Here is a 10,938-nt window from a genome sequence, read left to right on the forward strand (position 1 = left end):
CCTGAACACTCTATTTCTGATTGCCTGAGTCCGGGATGCCCTAGGGACTGAATCTGGTGAGCACGCCGTTTCCTGATCCCCACGCTGGCGCCTCCAGTGCACCGGGCGGGGCCCTGGGTGACGCGTGGGGAGAGCCTGGTGCAGATCAGAGCCATCTTCACTCTGGTCCTTCATAGGCCTCTCCATCCACCACCAAGTCCAAACAGGTGGCTGCTCAGAGGAAATGACAGGCAGGGGGGCTGGGGCTAGGGTATGCCGGCTTGGGCCGAATTTCACGGCTCCCCGCTGTGCCAAGAGAGGTCCTGGCAGGCCAGGTCCGATGTTCCCTATGTTCCTCGGCCGTTGGGCTGAGGGGACGACCCAGAGGCACCGAGCTGAGTGGTCGAACACGAGAGGGGAAGGGCGAGGCCCCCAGCAGTACCTTTGTGTTCTCGGAGGTGCAGCCTGCTGGGTACAGCAGCCCTGTTGGGAGGGTGCGGTTCTGCACGTCCCCTGGGCTACGGGGAAAGTTCTGTGCCGTCATCCAGCCGCGTGGTGGCCATTCCCATAAGGCGCTGCTTTCTGTACGTTCACCTACAGTCACCCGCCGAGGCAGCAGCTCTTTCTCTACCAGAGGATCTGGGCACAGATGTGCCCGAAAGCACAAAGGCGGGGTGCACAGAGCCGGACAGCCACACTCTCAGCCGACACACCGGTACTGGATTACACCACTCACTCTCAACTTTTGAGTCTAAAATTTGTTTGGAAACTACCACAAGTGACGGCTTTTAGAGACTCAAAATCTACGTGCTGTTGGCTTAAATTCTGTTTGGAAATACCTTGGTCTTCCAGGTGATGAATGAAAGGTTTTTCTCTCACAAAAGGAGAATCAGGACCTTAACTTGCTGGGCAGAGACGTGGGGATTTTCCTAGGCAAGAAAGACACAATGGAAAATGGAAAAGGAAAAGAAGAATTCCACAAACTCGGATATAATTCTTTCTTTTTCCCAGGACGTCCCGGTTGGTTTTGGGGAAGAAGCCACAGCTCCCATTATTTCAGACGTGCATTTCTGGCACGTTCCTGCCGACTGTGAACTTACTGGGCGGCTTTGGGCTGGTTCTAAGTAAGGCTGCTGGAATCTCAATTTCCGCCTTGAAAATGGGAATGTGAGAGCCCTGACTCGCAGGGCGGGTGGAAGATGGAACAGCTGATGCAAGGAAAGCAGTCAGCATAGAGCCGGCACAGGGCCGCTGCTCAGTATGCGCTGGTTGTTATCAAACCCATGTTTCTCTTTTCTGCTCACAGTAGAACCCACAGGTTGTCCTCATCTCTTAGGTTTAGGGAACTTCTCAACAAGGTCAAACATGGGCTGGAAGGTCTCAAAGACAAGTCCAAAAATATTCAACATTGAGCTTCCTGCAATAGCCTCGCTTTGTCAGTGAAAAGCACAGGCGTTAGTTTCCATCATTGTTACCAAAGAGCCCTACCATGTAAGTGTCACTCACTGAACGGGAGGCGGGCCCATGTCTTCCTGGCACAGCAGGGAGCCAGCCCCACCACACAAAGCCGGCCCAGGAGCCTTTGCCAGGCGCATTTTCAGCTCCTGAACTGGGAAGGAGCAGTTGGCTCATTGCTATCCAGGGGTGGCACTCATCTACTTCAGTAATTACTCAAACAACCACCAACCAACCAACCAACCAACCTTGCTGTGAAGCTGGAAGGCAAAGCCATGACCATTATCCCGGGCCCATGGATAGGAATTTTAATAAAAGTGGAATTAACTCGTGAGGAGGCCCTGGATCAAGTTACCTAGAAGATGGGCTCAAGGCAGAGCTTCGGGGCCCAGGGGCCATCCCAGCACCATTCTCTCAGCCTTAAAACTGCATCAGCTGCACCCAAGACCAGCTTAGGACTTTCAGTGGCACTCAGCACTGAAAAGGTCATGGGCCCCTAATGATCTGTAACTTAAAAAAAAATAAACAATAGTAAATTATAAAGTAAGTGCCAGGATGTTAAACAAGTTTCTGGTTTTTCCCATGACGACTTGGGTGCTTTCTTGGGGAATAACAAATATCAAAATATCTCTAATTTCTTTCTTGATTTTTTTTTTCTGTCTCAGTGCTTTACTTTTTAATTATAAAAGCACTATCACAATATGGAAATAAAAGTTTAAACTTTTGTGATAACATTATCCTAACACAGGCATTTTACTTTTTGCACGTCATCTTCCCAGGTTTTGCCTTCTTTGAGGCATTTCCCCCCCCCCTTTTTTTTACAGTGGTAAAATATATAACATAGAATTTGCCATCTTACCCATTTTTAGTGCAGTTCATTGGTATTACATATATTCACACTGTGGTGCAACCATCACCACCACCCAGCTCTAGGACTCTCTTGTTCTTGCAAAACCGAAACTCTGTCATTAACGCCACATCCTCTCTCCCAAGCCCCCACACCCATGTCCCTGGCAATGAGCCCTCTACTTTCTCTTTCTATGATTTGACTCCTCTAATTACCCTGTATACAGGGAATCATGCAGTGTTTATCTGTTGTGCCTGGCTTATTTCTTTTCCAACCTATGTGAGCCCATGCAGTTTAGGGGTGTAGCAGGTGGAGTTAGAGAAGAGTAGGAAGCCAGCAGTGTCTCCTTTGAATAGGACCAACACTCCTGCCCTGGACTCTCACCCTAGATCAAGCAAGCATGTCAAACTCAAAGGCTAACACGGGCCAAATAAACAAGGTTTAAGTTTATGTGGGCCACAAAAAAACAAAAGCTTCAATTTTCATAGAAACGTAGGTTTATTTCGGGAAGTGCAGTATAAAAAAAACAAGAGCAATGACAAGATTAATGTGTGCTTCCCGACACTTGGCATCTCTTCTCTGCCACCATCTTTCCTACTTCGGGGGAAATCTTGTTCACAGTGATTACTTTCAAAACTGACCCAAGGTGAGTGTCAGTAATTCTGGATCTGGACAGGAGACCTATTTCCTTTCATAACTGTAAATACTGCTCACACCATTATATTGGCTGGGCCGCAAACGTATTCGTTGTGGACATGCTTGCCTTAGATCAGCAGTCACCAACCCAGTGGTCCATGGACCACTGGTGGTCCGTGAGGTCCGAAAGGTTGGCGACTGCTGCCCTGGATGGTATTCAGGCTCCCCCCCACCCTCACCCCCCACTTCCCCACACAGGTCATTGCTCAGACGGGCACAGGCAGTAACTACAGCTGGGCTGCAGGGAAGATGAACAGTCCACAAGCTGCATCTCTTTGAAGGCTGTTATTGTGCTAGAACCACTTAGTGTACTGACAGGACAGCTGTATTTTCAAAATCAGGTTTCCTTGATAAAAAAGTATACATATGTATGGGCTCTATCAGTGGATAGAACATCGGCCTGTGGACTGAAGGGTTCTGGGTTCGATTCCAATCAAGGGCACGTGCCCGGATTGCAGTCTCAATCCCCAGTAGGGGGGTGCAGGAGGCAGCCAATCAATGATTCTCTCTCATCATTGATGTTTCTCTCTCCCTCTCCCTTCCTCTCTGAAATCAATAAAAATACATTAAATAAATAAAAGTATACATATGTATGGATGTGCCCTTGCTTTGCCTAAACAAACCCAATCTAACTGAACCCGTTCACACTGGGTCTGATGGCAACTTCCTCCCAGCAACCCCGTGAAGTAGGACTGATCTCATGAATAAGGAAACAGACCGTGAGTGTGGATAGGCATCGTGTCATACTAATCAGGACGCATGTAAAGATGGAACAAGCTCTGGCCGGTGTGGCTCAGTTGGTTGTGCATTGTCCCATGCACCAACAGGCCATCGGTTCAATTCCTGGTCAGGGCACATGCCCTGGCTTCTGGCTCGATCCCCGATGGGCAGTCGTGCAGAAGGCAGCCAACTGATGTTTGACTCTCACATCGCTATTTCTCTCTCTCTAAAAACATTTTTTTTTTAAATGGAACAAAAGAAAGGCAAAACCCTTCAAGAAAGAGATTTTGGCCAACGTAGAAAGTTGACAAAGTCTAAGATTTTGAGCTCCCTTAGTGTGGCCAGTGAGGACACGTGCTGGAACGCAAAAGCACGCCCACGGTCACACACGTCGTTACGGGTGGAGCAAGAACCAGGACATGGGCCTTCTGGTGGTTTTACTTTCCCTCTGTTCACTCTGTAAATGACCTTCCTGCCACACCCATTACTAGTGAACCTGGTCCCAAGCCGTTGGGGCGGGTGGAACAATGACCTCCCTGCCCTGGGGTTCGTTGGGAAGCCTGTCTTTAAGCCTAGGTCCGTGGTGCTAAAAGCGACAGGATCCAGGGTCCCATTTACAGGCCTCGCTGTCCTAGAGTCGCAAGGACAGGAAGGAGCTCCTGGCGAGTGTCTGACTACAGAGCCAGCGGCTTCCTCACCGGCCACAGGCCCTCCAGCCCCCAGCACCAGACTGACCAAAGGAAGTAGGTGCACAGGGAGAGCTGGAGGTCAGAGTTGGGTGATTCTCATCACAAGAGGGCAGCACACGCCCAGCAATGACCCCATGATGCACATGGCCCGGAGGAGTCGGGGGCCTGGTGACTGGGGGTTTTATTTCAGTAAGACTCCATCCAAAGTACATGGTGTAAAAAGCAACTGCATCTTCAGCCCATTCACCTGAGTTCAGAGACACTGGTAAGCAGGAGGGCCGGCCCACTGACCGTTCTCGGGTGCCGAGGATCTGGGTTCAAACCCCAGTGCTCCCAGAAACTGTGTGACCTTGGACAAGTGACTCAGCTTTTCTGTGCCCGCGTTTCCTGCCCATAACAGCAGCGCTCCCCTCGCAGGGCTGTTGGGCGAAGCAGATTAGTGTATGTAAAGCACTAACACCCGACTGGGCGAGGGCTCCAGTAATGGGAGCTCTGTTCACCTCCCCGCACCTCTTCCCTCCAGCACTGCCTCCATGAGGATCAGGGAACAGGCGAGAGCAGGGGGCCGGCCGGGCCATCCTTCCCATCCTGAGATCCCCCCAAAACAACACCGCTATTTTCAAACAGCACAAGCTCCAGACTCCTCAGCAGCCCGGAGACCAGAGGCCATGCCCAAGGCTGAACACCTGCCGGCTGAGAGCCAAGCAGCCCCGACACGGGCACACGCCCAGGCCGTTCAGAAGCAGCATCAGGAAAGCCCGAGCCCCCTTCCATCCCGATCTGACTTCACCAGCTGGCTCTCCACACGGAAACCCTGTGGCTGAAGGGCATTGCTTTCTTTGGTGTCGGCAGGTGGCTCCCGGGTTCTAGTGTCTTTCTTTCCCTCATCACCCTCATCACCGTGGCTCTGCCTGAAGCAGAAGGGAAAGAGGGGCGTCCTGAGAGCGGGCAGGCGAGGACAGAACAAAACAGACCAAATCAGGAAGGTGGAGGGGGATGGGCTAACTCCCGAAACCCCGATCCACCCTGCTGTCGCCCCGAGTCCGGGAGCCGGCCCCGGCCACCAGCCCGCCTCCTGGACACAGAAGTCCAGTGGAGCCGGCAGCTCCTCGCCCAGAGCGGCTGACGGGTGCCCGGCCGCCACCACCGCTCCCAGATTTCCCAGGGGTGCCCACTAGGCAGCGTGCCAGGGCTTCCTCCTGCTGAGACGGCGCCTACTTCGCTCCCCTTCCCCGGGAGGCCTTAGTGGTGGTGAACGAGGCCCTGCCATTGGAATCGCCTGGCCCAGGACCTGTGCTCACCACCGCCCCTTGAAGGAGATTTTCCGAGACCGTTTCCCTCCTCCCGCTCCCACCGTGAAATTCCGACACCACAAACTGTATTTATGGACTTGATGTACTTGGGCTCTTCGGAAGGCCGCAAACCACTGAGCACCAAGTTCTTTTCTGTCCCCCAAGAACCAACTTCCACCCCCTTAGGGGTGACATCGCCCTGTTGAGAGTGCTCGGTCTAGGCACACGCTTGTCAGCTCCTGTCACCCTAAGGGCCGTCCGCCTTTCTACACATCCACTGCTCAGCTTCTAATTCAGCACATCTTAGTTAATGCCACACAGTTAACATCCTCACGCGGCCTCTTCACGCTTCCATCTGCCCTGAGAACAATGGACCCCATGTGCGAGGACATGGCTCATGCGGGTGGCGAAAGGGGAAGTGGGTGCCGCACTGCTGCTGTCCGAAGCTCTGGGGCAGCGGCTTCAGAGACCAACTTCCCTGATGTGTCCCCGGCTACTGGCACCAGGGCTCCGGGCAGAACTCGAGGTGACCACATTCGCCTTTGCTCTTGCCCCACTTCCCTTTCTCACTTCCCCGTTCCCCAGCCCTCACACCCCCTGCAGGAGGCCCGGGAATGTCCAGAAGCCCCTTCTGAAACAGACCCCGGGCCTCTGCCCACCTCACCACAAACCACTACTGAGCTCGGCGAGCTATTAGGACCATCAACTGGTTCAGAATGAATGCGGCTGCCTGACAGGCGGCCCCTGATGGATAGTTCACATGTCAGGAGAGGAGCTGGCTGACCAAAACCTTCTCCAGGTAGACACATAAACAGAGAAACTTCTGTCTCCTGTCATCTCCCTCACGATCCCAGAGCAATTCCAGGACGTGGTTGGGACGTGGTTGGGTCTTCTGAAAGCGTCTGACCCCTGCACTATCTTAACCAGCCCACTGAACGGGAGATATTTGCAACAGATAAATCCAGTAAGAGATTAATACCTAAAACTTATAAAAAGGACTCATACAACTAAAGAACAAATCCCTAACAATCTGATTAAAAATAGAGGACCTGAATAAACATTTCTCAGAGACAGACAGGTGTGTGAAAAGAGGCCCATAGGTACATGAAAAGATGCTCAGCATCACTAATCAGGGAAATGCAAGTCAAAACCACAATGAGGTATCACCTCACTCGAGGCCCTGCAGGGGGAGAGATTTGGGCGCCAGTTTGGGGAAAATGAAAAGAAACAGGGGACTGAGAGAAATGAAGAAAAGATTTCCATCCTCCCTGAAATTTTTATGATGAAATATTTCAAATTCACAGGAAACTTAAAATACAATGTTCATATCCTATATATATATATTAACGAGTATTAGCATTTTGCCATATTTACCTTTCTCACTATACATTTTCAATTTATCACGTAACTTTATCTCAGTAGTATTTTAGCATGTATCGCCTAAGAAAATAGGTAATCGCCTACAAAACCTGATTAGGAGATACTGGTAAACATTCCATTCGCATTTATATAGGTCTGAAGAGCAATTGAAGAATAAAATAGTCAATTATACCTCAGTAAAACTGAAATTTACAAAAAATGAAAGCCAGGATGACTTTTCCTATAAACTGGGCTCGTCTCTGAATGAAAGGCTTTAGATATTTTATCTCATTTAATCCTCACAACTACCCTAGGAGGAAGGTTGTAATTATCTCCATTGTGCAGATGAAGAAGTGGAGGTGAAGAATGAAGACCCAGGGTCACATAACTGATGAGCAGAAGTGACAGTCTGTGAGGCCGGGCACCTGACGCTTGACCTTGGGCCTTTCGCCGCCACAGGGAAAGCCGAGGGCACTGCTGGCGAGGAGAGAGCATCCTGTGCGTAAGTGTGATGCAGGGCGACCTATAGCTGTAACTGCATCACTACTGACGGCACTTTAAGTACGGGTAAACCTAAGGTTAGCCTTTCAAAGGCTGCTTTATCCGAAGTATGGATTTGGCCACAGTCAGTCAGTCCATGGGGCTTTGAGAAACTGGGTCCGTTAAACTTCAGGTAAAGAGGCATCTTCATTTGGGCCTTAAGCTAAAACATCATGGCTACAGTGGTTTCAAGAAATAAGATTCCATTCTTTATTTTTTTAAAATATATTTTTATTGATTTCAGAGAGGAAAGAAGAGGGAGAAATAGAAACATCAATGATGAGAGATAACCATTGATCGGCTGCCTCCTGCCCACCCTCTACTGGGGATCAAGCCCACAACCTGGGCATGTGCCCTGACCAGGAATCGAACAGTGACCTCCTCCTGGTTCATAGGTCGACGCTCAACCACTGAGCCATACCAGCTGGGCAAGATTGCATTCTTTAAATGCCAATTCTACTACTCTAAATTTAGGATGTATTGGTAAATATTTCAATATACAGACCTGAGATACAATTTAAAAACAAAACCAATGATTTTCATTGTAACCAATGCTGATATTAGAACTTAACTCAGGGGTTGTAAAAACAGCCTCATAGCTGGATGCATCCAATGTGACGCAGATGTTATATATGTGGATGACCAGCCTAATTTGTGCATGAGAACAGGTTCGGCAGATGGCTGCGGCGAATGCTCCCCAATAAATCACATTTCCCTCTGTGTGCCTTGCACTGGATAATGGTACAATGCCAAACGAACGCAAGCAGAAGCCTTGGCAATGCAGGAGGACGTGCCCTCTCTTTCTGCCGAGAACCCCCCACTATCATGTGACTAATCCCAAGCAAACATGCTGGGGACACAGGATTCAGCAGCAGCCAGCAGCCAGCAGCCAGCAGCCAGCAGCCAGCACTTCTCTCCAGCCTGAGTGAGGCAACGCCAGACCCATCGGTCCCCAGCGGGCCCACCTGCTGTTGTAGCTGCAGGAACAAGTACAGGCAAGAGCCTACATTTCTGACACAGAATTATGAGTTAATTAATACTGTGGTTCTAAGCCATTCAATTTGGGTTGGTTTGTTACCCAGCAAAGGATAATTGAAATGTATCAAAAAAAATTAAGGAAGGCTAACTGCTGTAATAAATGGACTCCTAATTACATAATGGCTTACATACAACAGAAGTGTATCTACTGCTTATCTAAACAGTTAAATATACTGTTGGCATACTCCAGAATTATTTTAACACAAAATTCCTTCTTTTGGAAAAAAAATTTCTTTTAAACATTGTTTTTACATTATCAACATAAAAATTTGTTTAAATGTTGTTTCTGTAACTCTTTATTTTGCCTTTCCCAATTTGAGAATAGAACTGCCGTGTCTTTTACAGCTAAACGTTCTTGGGTAACCTGCGATTTGCCTCTTCACCTTATAAACAGAAGAATAAAAATAACTAAATTTTCTTGGTACTTCAAATTTTAAAAAATATATTTTCATTTATTTCAGAGAGGAAGGGAGAGGGAGATAGGAACATCAATGATGAGAATCATTGATCGACTGCTTCCTGCACGTCCCCTACTGGGGATTGAGCCCGCAACCTGGACATGTGCCCTGACTGGGAATCCAATGAATGGTGACCTCCTGGTTCATGGGTCAACCGACGCTCAATCACTGAGTCACACCAGCTGGGCAGGTATTTCAAATTTCAACTAACTTAAAACTATTATGAGAACTCTTTAGCTTTCCAAACGTAGACCAGAAGAACAAAACCTGACAAATCATAATAGACATTTTAAAAAATGATGGGAAATCAGAGAAAAACTGCCTGAGTCTTGATGAACGAGACCTTCCCAGGAGCTCTTTGGCTCTCAGGTCTTGAAAGTCCTCTCAGAGCAGATGCCCTCCAGGTGAAGGTGGGAGAGAGGAGGACAAAGGAGACAGCTTCTACCCAGCACAAACCAGCAAGATTAAACTTTTGATAACTCGGATTCTCCTTTCTGCTTTACTGCAAATCTCACGTCATTACCCTTTGGCGCCCCCTACCAGTCACCTAATGGTCTTACAGACTGCTTTTACCTATTCTCACGGGGGTATTTCACTCTCCTATCTTCTCTGATATAAGCAAAGGCAAAGCTCTCTTCTGTTTCTCCCAGTCCACCACTACTGCTCTAGATTTGACTGCTGCATCATTTCATCCTATCTTACCTCCTGACAAAAAATTAACAGCTGTTACTTTATATGCCTCAAAAGGCAGGTCCCTTCTGATATTTGCATTTTCTTCACACTGATGAAACCCCAACCTGCAGTCTTTTAAAAATCTGAATCTAACCTCAAGTCAACGAAATACTTCTGCTGAAATTATTACAGTACAGACATTACAAGCTCACTAGGAGGGGAACAAATACTGGGACTTTCCCTGTGGCAATGGCCAGGCTGTCCTCTTTGGAGACTCTCTAGCCCGACTTGGAAGAACCCTTTACCTTCATTCGGAGAATCTGCTTGCCTCCAAGGACAGATGGCTGGCTCATGTCCAATGTGATAAATGTTATTTACACTCCTAATATAGTCTACCCCCATCCTTGTTTCAACCAATGTTGCTTTCATTCTTCTTTTCAACCAATATCATGATTTGTGGGATATGGCTAAAGCAGGGCATCGAGGAAAACCTATAGCATTCTGTACAAACTCTTTCAGAAAAGACGAACACTTCCCAACCCTTTTAATGAGCCATCCATTACCATGACACCAAAAACCAACGATACTGCAAGAAAAGAAAACTACAAACCAACAGCCCTCGTGGATATAAACTGGGGAGTGGGGGATACCCTAACTAAATATTAACAAATTGAATCCAGAAGTATTTAAAAAATTGGCTCAACATTAAAAAAAAAAATCAATATGAAATTCATCATATTAGCAGATAAAAGAGGAAAAACCATATGATCATTTCAGTAAATAAAGAAGCATCTGACAAAATTCAACATTTATTCATAAGTCCTCTAAGGAAACGGGAATAGAAGACAATCCCTCGATTTTATAGAGGACACCTACAAAAAAACCCTGCAGTCAAATAAATGTAACAGTGAAAGACTGAATGTGTTCCCTTTACGTTCTCAACTTTTAGCACTTCCATTCAGATCAGTCTGGAGATCTAGCCAATGTAATGAGAGAGAAGGGAAGAGGAACCAAGGAAGGGAGAGAGAGAAGAGGGGAGGAGAAGAGAGAAAAAGAGAAGGGGGAAGAAAATAAAGAAGGAAGAAGTTGACAGGAGCTAAAAATAAAGAAAAGGGAAAAGAAACAGAAAATAAAAGACAGATTACAAAGTAATGACCTAGAATAAGTGAGTTAAAGAAGATAATAGGATACAA

The sequence above is a fragment of the Eptesicus fuscus genome, chromosome 14 (assembly GCF_027574615.1).
Source record: "Eptesicus fuscus isolate TK198812 chromosome 14, DD_ASM_mEF_20220401, whole genome shotgun sequence".
NCBI lineage: Eukaryota > Metazoa > Chordata > Mammalia > Chiroptera > Vespertilionidae > Eptesicus > Eptesicus fuscus.